The following is a 9,083-nucleotide window of genomic DNA, read 5'->3' as shown; positions in this document are numbered from 1 at the left end:
GGCTTTGTGTAATGAAGGATAGAAGTAGAGTGTCTGTATAAGAACATTTGCAAGGGCTCTACTTGTGGAAGAGGTTCTACCTATGCGAGGTGCTCTACCTATGAGAGGCACTCTACCTGTGTAAGAAGCTCTACCTATGGAAGGGGCTCTATCTATGGAAGGGGCTCTTATCTATGGAAAGGACTCTTATCTGTGGAAGAGTGCTGCTGCTGCCACCCCCAGTCATGGCAAGCAGATTTTCCACACTTGGAATTCTTCCTACCAGCTGGCAGTGCTACTGACTCAGGTCTCCTTCTCTGTTGGTGGAGGACAGCTCATTCTCTGACCAATGAGTGTCACACAGAATTCTACCTCTCAATATTACCATTCACTTTCTATACTTCCTCTTAGCCAAAGACCCTAAAGTTATATGTGTCCTTTACCTTCTCTTGGATTCTACTGTATCAAACTCAAAGTACCACAGATTAAGGTCATTATCGACCCCTCTCTATCTCTTTCCAGCCCAACTTCCCTTTCCAGACTTTCTATTTACTCAACAAATACCTCTTAAGTACTTCTGTACAGATCACCAGGACCACTGTTAAAGACATCACTGACCAGCAAATCCTTCTTCTTCACAGCCCTCATATCCTTACAGCAGCTAAGATCTACTGCTGTGATTTGAACAAGAAACAGCCCCTAGAGGTTCATGTGTTTGAACACTTGGTCCTGAGATGATGAAACTGTCTAGAGATATCTGTCTGACATTTATGGGGTTGGATCTAGCTTGAAGATGTAGGCCATGAGGAGCAAGTTCTGGTGGAGAAAGAGGAGGAACTGTATTATACCTGTCACCTTAATGTCACCCTCTTTGCTTCCTGACCTCCAGCGATGACACAGATAAGACTTCAACACAAGCACGTGAGGTCATTCTTTCCCCGTTATGGTAGACTGAAATATTTTAAACCATGACACCAAAATAAACCCTTCCTTCCTTAAGTTTCTTTTGTCAAATATTACCACAGTGGTGAAAAAAAAAGTCACCACCCTGCTGAGCCCATATCCCCAAGTCTTCCAGCATCCAACCTCTCCAAGCCTGACGTAGATAGGCCTGCCTCAGCCCACTCCTGAACTGTCACCAAGCCCCCTCCCCCAACTCAGCAATGCCACAGTTGTCCACTTCTGCCCAGTCCCTCTCAAATTCAGACTCTTTTCCGTGGATGAACCTAACTGTGTGATGTTTGTAAACCTTGCTGCTCAAGGTGTGATACGCAGGTCTTCAGCACCTGTATCATCTGGTAACTTGCTAGACATGCACAATAGACTCTTTATGCCAAACCCAAAATCACTTACATATGCTCATGACGTACGATCTGACAGTAGCAGTGCAATGTATGGCTTCCCACCTAACATTCTACTGCAAAGGCTAACAAAGCTACAGCCGACTAGAGTAACCTGGTTTGTCAGCCATTTTAAAATAGTCTCTGAAAGAAAAATAATGACACTGGTGGAGGAATCAAAAGGAGGGTCATTACTTCACAACACATGAAATTGCATGAAGTCTAAATATTAGTGTCTACAAGTGTAGCTTTGTTGGCGCACATGTCCATCCATTAATATTTGCCTAGGCTCTACTTTTACACACAACGGCAGAGTTGAGCATTCATAGCAGAGACTGCATGACTAGTAAATATTAAAATATCCTTTTCAGAAGTTTGGTGACTCTTGTTCTTAGAAGAAAACCTTCATGATCAAATGGAAAAGATGAACTAGAAAGAGAGTTTGGTAGCTTGATAGTTAAGGCTTGCTGCCAAGCCTGATGACCTGAGTTCAATCTCAGGGAGCCATACAAGAGGGGAGCACCAACTCCCTCCTCTGTCCTCTGACCTCCATACATGTACGTACACACACACACACACACAAGCACATGCACATACACACTAAATAAATGAATGCAAAGCAATTAAATAATAGAAGCACATGTTATGAGGTAGGAAGGGGAAGAAAGTAAATATCTGAACAAATTAAGTTTCCTCCTGAGCATCCTTTGCGAGGGCTAAGCCTTCTGTTGATACAGTTGCTGCAGAGTGGAGACATGCATCTGTTCCACTCATTCCTTCCTAGCTGATGATTGGTCCCCTTGGAAATGCAGAGGTGGGCTTTCAGCATGGCAAGAGTAGGGGGGATTGTCCCAGAGGTTCAGAAATGAGGAGGGATGCATGGAGAATTTGAGATTCACTAGCTTCACGACATAATTTTCACTTTGGTTCTCATTCCTAAAACAAGATGAGTGGCAGGGTAGGGGGCTATCTCTAGCCTTGGAGAGCTAAATGAGTCACTTCTGGGGCTCACTACTTCACTGCGGCTAGAAACTCTTCCATCGAAAGGAATGCCTAAAAATGAAAGAATTCGATTTTAAACATCCCAGACGCTCTGCCTGCAGACCTTCCGTTTTCCACATTCCTTAATTTCATGGCTCCAGGAGACATTAAAGCAATCAGTTCAGACTTTATTCATGGTCTAAACACACACAGCGGTACACTTCCGAGAACGGTAGTTATTATGATTTACTGAGAGATGTTCTGTAGCTTACTTTTTCTTCCATCCCCATTCTCTCAAACTTTATGGCCCTGTCCCTTTTCTTCTGTATTGCCAGCATGAGAACAGCAGTCAATAATTTCAAAACCATTTTCGTAGTTTCAAAAAACTCCTACCTCAAGAACAACTCAGGCGTCGGGGAGCGCTCAGTTGAGAAGAATGCTTGCCTAGCAAGCAAGCATGAAACTCTTGGATTCAATCCCTAGTAACATATAAACTCAATTGGTGGCAGATTCTGTAATCCTACACTCAATTGGTAGAGTCAGGAGGATCAGAAGTTCAGTTATCCTTGACTAAACGTTGACTTGGAGGCCAGCCTGGGCTACTTAAGACCCTGACTTTAAAAATAAATAAACAGGGTTAGCAAAAGTTTCATCAGGCAAAGGTGTCATGGCCACCGGAGTTCTATCCTTGCAACCTGTGTAAAGGTGTTAGGAGAGAATCAGCTCCATAAAGGTGTTCTCTGACCCCCACATACACTGCGCTATACATTCCCACACATATACACTGCACAGATGCACACATACACACACATACAAATTAACAATAGTAATATATTTTAAACGATGATGAGAAACTTCTCAAACGTGTGTGTTCAACTCAAAACATAAGGGGTTATTCTAAAAGCCCACACAGAATACAACTCCTTCAAGTGACAAAAGGATTTCAAATTATGAGCATTGACAAGGCCATACATATTTGCTTTAGAATGTTTCCTGAAATTCACTGGGAAATGAAGGAAGGCAAAAGAGGAAGGACGGAAGTCTTCATCACCTTATAGCCCGCGTGCCTTTTCAAGAGATGTCGTATAACTTAACACAACTTTGCTTAGAGATAATGAGTGTGTCAATGGGTGGCACTATGTAGGGTAAATTCTAGACATCTTGAAGACATAACAAGCCCATTTTTTTTCCTCTGAAAAAGCAGCTTCGTTTTCTATTTTCACCTGGAACTTTTGGAAATTGATTCAGTGAGACTGTGTTTACTGAAACATTTAGGTAGGAGGGAAGATCTCGGTCAAGAATTTTTAATCTTCCACAGCCTGTACACACACACACACACAAAGATATTACTGGAAATAGCTTCAGATTTGTTTATCCTCCCCCGAATAATGTTCTCTATGTTCATTCTTAGAGAAAAAGGAAGAATTCCACAGGAAGAAATGCTTCTGTGACTGACTGAGTCATTCTCAACAGATGTTTCCAGTAAGCCACATCATGCTGGATGCTGTTGAAAGGAGAAAATGTCAAACCCACCGAGCTTCAGTGTGCCGTGTGGGTGGGTTTACTCAAACACAGAAATCAAATACAGGCATTGGAACCAATATCCTGGGAAACAGCAGAATGGCTCAAAAATCACAGCTGGAATTTTATAAGCTCTATTTCAGCCACATAATAAAAAGCCCATTGATGTTTTATTTTATGCTACTGGTAAAATCTGCAAAAAATCCTAATAAAGATACTTTTCCAGAATGATTTACCACCAAGACAACTTGCATGTACATTAAACAACCCATAATTCACCCTCTTGTCCATAGGCCTATAATATCAATTTTGTTCATTATCTTGCTGAAACCTCATCATACAACCTTCTCTCTGGGCCATCATTATAGTAATGTAATTGCTGAACAGTGGACAATACTGGTTCATTAAGCTGAGAAGTTCAAATCTAGAACTAGGATGTTAAGATGCTCAAATAATGGCACCAGGAACCGGCCCCTCCACTTCCTGGTTCAATGTTTCTCAATCTCAGACTCCCATGAAACAAGTTATCTGTCAGCAACTGTAGGACTTCTCTCCAAAAAAACAAAAAAGCCACATAAAAATTATAGTCACTGTTTTAGGAGGTATAGAAGCATACACATCAGTCAGAGCCTTTGACCATACCAAGGCAGGATGGTCTAATGCAGTGCTTCTCAAACTCCCTAATGTTACAGCCCTCTAATATAATTCCTCATGTTTGTGGTGACCTTGAACTATAAAATTCTTTTCATTAATACGTCATAACTGTAAACTCACTGCTCTTATGAATCACAATGTAAAAAATTTGTGTTTTCTGATCCTGTGAAAGGATCGTTGGACAGCCCCCTCCCCAAAAGGGTCATGACTCACAAGTTGGGAACTAGTGGTCTAATGAAAAAAAAAGATGTACTTTGGTACAAAATGGATCTGGATTTGATATAGTGTTTGTCATGAGGCAAGTTCTTCGGTATTGGTTTCCTTGAGTGTGAAAAGGAGATTACATACTTAGAGTTGACTTGATGTCCTAAAATTTAAATGAAATAATACAAATAAAGTGCTTACCAAAGTGCAAGGTGGATCACTGGCATACACCAGATCAGCAAATCCTGTAGCAGGGTAGCAGGAACATTAGCAGGGCCATGCATGTTATAATGTTGATATAAATTATAATACTAGGGTATCAGAAGGTTCACAGTTGAGGGGAATGGCAGAGCAACAAAAAGAAGACTAAATGAGGAAGGTGGTGTTGGAGCTGGATCTTAGAGGAAGAAAAATGTCAATAAGTAACATCTTCAATTGAATGACACACAGTTCATGTAAGAGATGGATACATAGACTGGATTTGGCTTGTGGGGGTTTAGACAGGACAAAAAAGCTTGAAGTCAATTCACTGAATGAAACTCCCAGAAATTGGCAAGCAGTAAAGAGGCACTACAAGGAAACACGTGAGTCTCAATCACTGACTCTGGTGTACAAATGAACAGAAGAGTCGAGAGACAGATGCCGGAGGCCAATTTGGCAACTTATTTGCAAAATCATAAGCAAGTGAAAAATGAAGACTTCGTATCAAGCAATGCCATGGTAACAGAGAAAAGAGATACGTGAAATAAGATTCCAGGGGTAATGAGACTCATCGGCTGATTGGATGTTGGGAATGAAAGGGAAGAATCAATGTGCATTCATTTTTAACCCCAGATGGCTTGAAGATTAAGGATGCCATTGACATAAGGAAAGAACAAAATAAAAACAACCTGGGATGTCTAGAAGAAGAAGAGTGGATTTAGCTGTGAATTGGTAACTTTGAGGTGCTTACAAAACGTTCAGATGGTGACAGAAAGATTACAAGCAATGATGGGAGAGTTTCAGACTTGGTTTAATTTTTTTTATCCTTTTCATATCTATCTCTCCCCCCCTCTCTCCCTCTTCCCTTCCCCTCCTTCCTCCCCTCTCCTTCCTCCCACATCTCTCTTCTCTATACCATTTTTTACCTCAGGCTTACGATTTTAAAAATACAGTTTTCCCAGGTCTTTGCCAGTACTCTAACCTGAGAAACTCTCTCTTTTCCTTGTCTCTATTCCTATCAAGAATATTATTCCAGAAATTCCTCTCCACAAGGCATGGCTGTCACCTGATAGTCCTGCCAGGTGTATGTTGAAGTTGTCATGTATCACAGTTTGAGTCCCCACAAAAACCAGGGAACAAATCTTTTTCTTTTCAATTTCTGTGTTCAGAGTATTTGTGAATGGGTCTGGATGGGTAGCAGTGTTTGGAAAATGCTCATGCCATTTCTATTACAGCTCCTGTATGGATCAAATACAGAACGATACCCAGGAAATTCTGAGCATCTGTGTTCTGAGCAGATTTCACCACCTGAAGCCATGTCTGGATGCTCCTAGTTCTTTACAAGACACACCAGATGTGTAATTCAATCATTATGATCTGAATGATTGCATAGCAGTTTGAATTTAAATGGTCCCTATAAGCTCATATATTTGAATGTTTGGTCCCTAGTGGATACAAGTGTTTGGGAAGGATTAGGAGGTGTGTGTGCCCTTGTTGCAGGAGGTGTGTTACTAGGGTGAGCTTTGAGGTTTCAAAAGCAAACATCATTCTTCATTTTCTGACTTATGCGTGTGGGTCATCTATAAGCTCACAGTTACGGCTCCAACACCATGTCAAGCCTGCTGACTGCCATGCTCCATAACATGATGGTCATGGTGGATGGACTCTCACCCTCTGAGTCCCCAGACTGTTTCTTCTATAAGTTGCCTTCATTATGGGGTCTCTTCACAACGCATGAGAAGTAACTAAAACATCAGTTTTAAATGACAATCTAAAAATCTTTGAATCATAACAGCTCCATGAGAATCACTGTAAGTTTGGTACTTCAATTTGCTTCATTTTCAACATTTTTACATTCCATGTCAGAAATATCGAAAATGTTTGAATAACTTCTTTTGCTTAGCCATAAAAGCCTGCAATAAAATAAAAAGCCCTACCCAGTGGTTTATAATGAATGTCCTAGTTAGGGTTTCTACTGCTATGTTGAAATACCATGACCAAAGCAACTTGGAGAGTATTTATTTGGTTTGTGATTACAAATCAACTGTTCCTCACTGAAGAAGTCAGGACAGGAACTCAAACGGGGGGTGGGGGGGGGAACCTGAAGCAGGAACTGAGGCAGAGACGATGGAAGGTGCTGCTTGCTAGCTTGTTCATCATGGCTTGCTCAGCCTGCTTTCTTATAGTACCTAGGGCCCTAGCCCAGCATTGGTACCATTCACAATGGGCTAGGTTCTCTCCCATCAATTACTAATTAAGAAATCCCCTACAGCTGGATCCTAGGGAGGTATTTTCTAAATTGAAGTCCCCACCTTTTATGTGACTCTGTAGCTTGTGTGAAGTTGACATAAAACTATCCAGGACAGGGAATAAATAAAACATGGACTATGGAACAATGATGTGAGAAAGCTAAGACAAACTCTTTTCCCCTTCTGGTACCCACCATCAGTTCATCTCAGCTGGAACAGTAACCTTACCCTTCAGATCTGTGTACTCTAAGCCAGGCCATGGGTGAAACAAAAACAGAATTTTTATAACATCAGAAGAGAGGGTCCAATTGGAGGCATCAAGAATGCAAAGAAACCAGATATCAAAAACATTAAAAAGAAATGCATGTGTTCTTACGCAGGCGTGACTGTCAAGATAGAGCTTAAAGGGAGAAAAACAGGTTGCGTTTTTAAAACATCTGCCCCACCACCTCTTGCCCAAGTCGTAGGTTGATTTAGATAATCAAATAAATCAAGAATTATTCTAATATGTGCATAAAACTTCGCCTTGAAATAAAATTTCCCTTCTCTTCATTATCTTATTTCATCTAGTTAAAATCAGCATAGAAGACATGAGACCAAGAAGGTTAGACACGTAATCAGTGACTCCTAACAATAATTGCACGGAGCTATAGCAACCTTACCCACTTGCATCAATTTGAACTGAGATGAAATTACTGCGTTTAAGATACTGGTGTTTTGAAGATGCTGAACTTGGCAGATGTGTAATCAAGGAGATCATCTTCAGAGAGGGCTGTGCGAAAAAGCCTGCTGAAGCAATTTGCAAGCATTCTTCTGGGGGAGAATGGAGGAAGCACCAGCCCTGCCTCCTACACACGCATTCTGGAATGCTGGAGCTGGATGACTTTTCATTTCCACGAAGGTCATCTTCATGGTGATGTTCTTGGCCCCATTTAGTTCTTACAGCTTTTGTCCTCTGGTTTAGAATCAGGATAGAACACTTAAATTCTGAATTGCTGCTCGTAAGAGGGTTTGTACATCTCAGTGGGTAAAAGCCAGTGTCAAAACTATATGTCACCTGATACCTGAAGCAGGCTGACAGCTTCTAAGAGCCATAACCAAACACAGCCTTCTGTTTATACTTCCTCATGTGAATGAAATACCAAAGCAAGTCAGAACTCTTTGATGGGATTGGGACTTTTCCATACACACACACACACACACACACACACACACACACACACACACCATCCTTCCTCCACATAGCCCTTACTCATCCTTTGCCAACAGGACCATTCAGTAGCAGCCCACTGCTGCTGTCTTAGGAGAACTGGATACTAAGAGAAAGTAAATAAAAAGATACAGTGATGTATACGCATGCCTTCTGTTCAACCACTAATTGATAGCTCTTCATCACACTCAGCTGTATAAAGCCACTGATAAAGTTGACTTACAGGTTATCCACAGTCTAGTAACTTAGAAATCCTGGGACTGGGAAATGGTTCTCAGTACGTCGGTTCTCAATCTCTAAGTTGTGACCTGTTTGGGCGCTGAATGACCTTTTCATGGGGGTTGCACATGAGATATCCTACATATCAGATATTTACAGTATGGTTCATGGCAGTGGCAAAATTACACTTATGAAGTAGTAACGAAAATAATTGTATGGTTGGGGGTCACCACAGCATGAGGAACTGTATTAAAGAGTGACAGCACTGGGAGGCTGAAGAGCCGCCGTGCCAGTGGGAGGACACGTGTGTAGCAACTGGCACTGCATCAATCTCCAGCACTGAAAAGGAAGAAGGGAAAGAAAAGGAATTGCTGGGAGAAAGGATGAACAAGGGAGGCTAAAGCCAAGATAAATCATCAGAACCACACTGGGAAGACGGCACCAATGTTTCTATTTACAAATAATGAAAGACTCCCATACGGTATGAAGCAGATTGTCAAGGTCACGTGGCTTGTGAGCTGTAGG

Source organism: Grammomys surdaster, unplaced genomic scaffold (genome assembly GCF_004785775.1).
Source record: "Grammomys surdaster isolate TR1022 unplaced genomic scaffold, NIH_TR_1.0 126271, whole genome shotgun sequence".
NCBI lineage: Eukaryota > Metazoa > Chordata > Mammalia > Rodentia > Muridae > Grammomys > Grammomys surdaster.
This window is presented reverse-complemented; position numbering follows the sequence as displayed.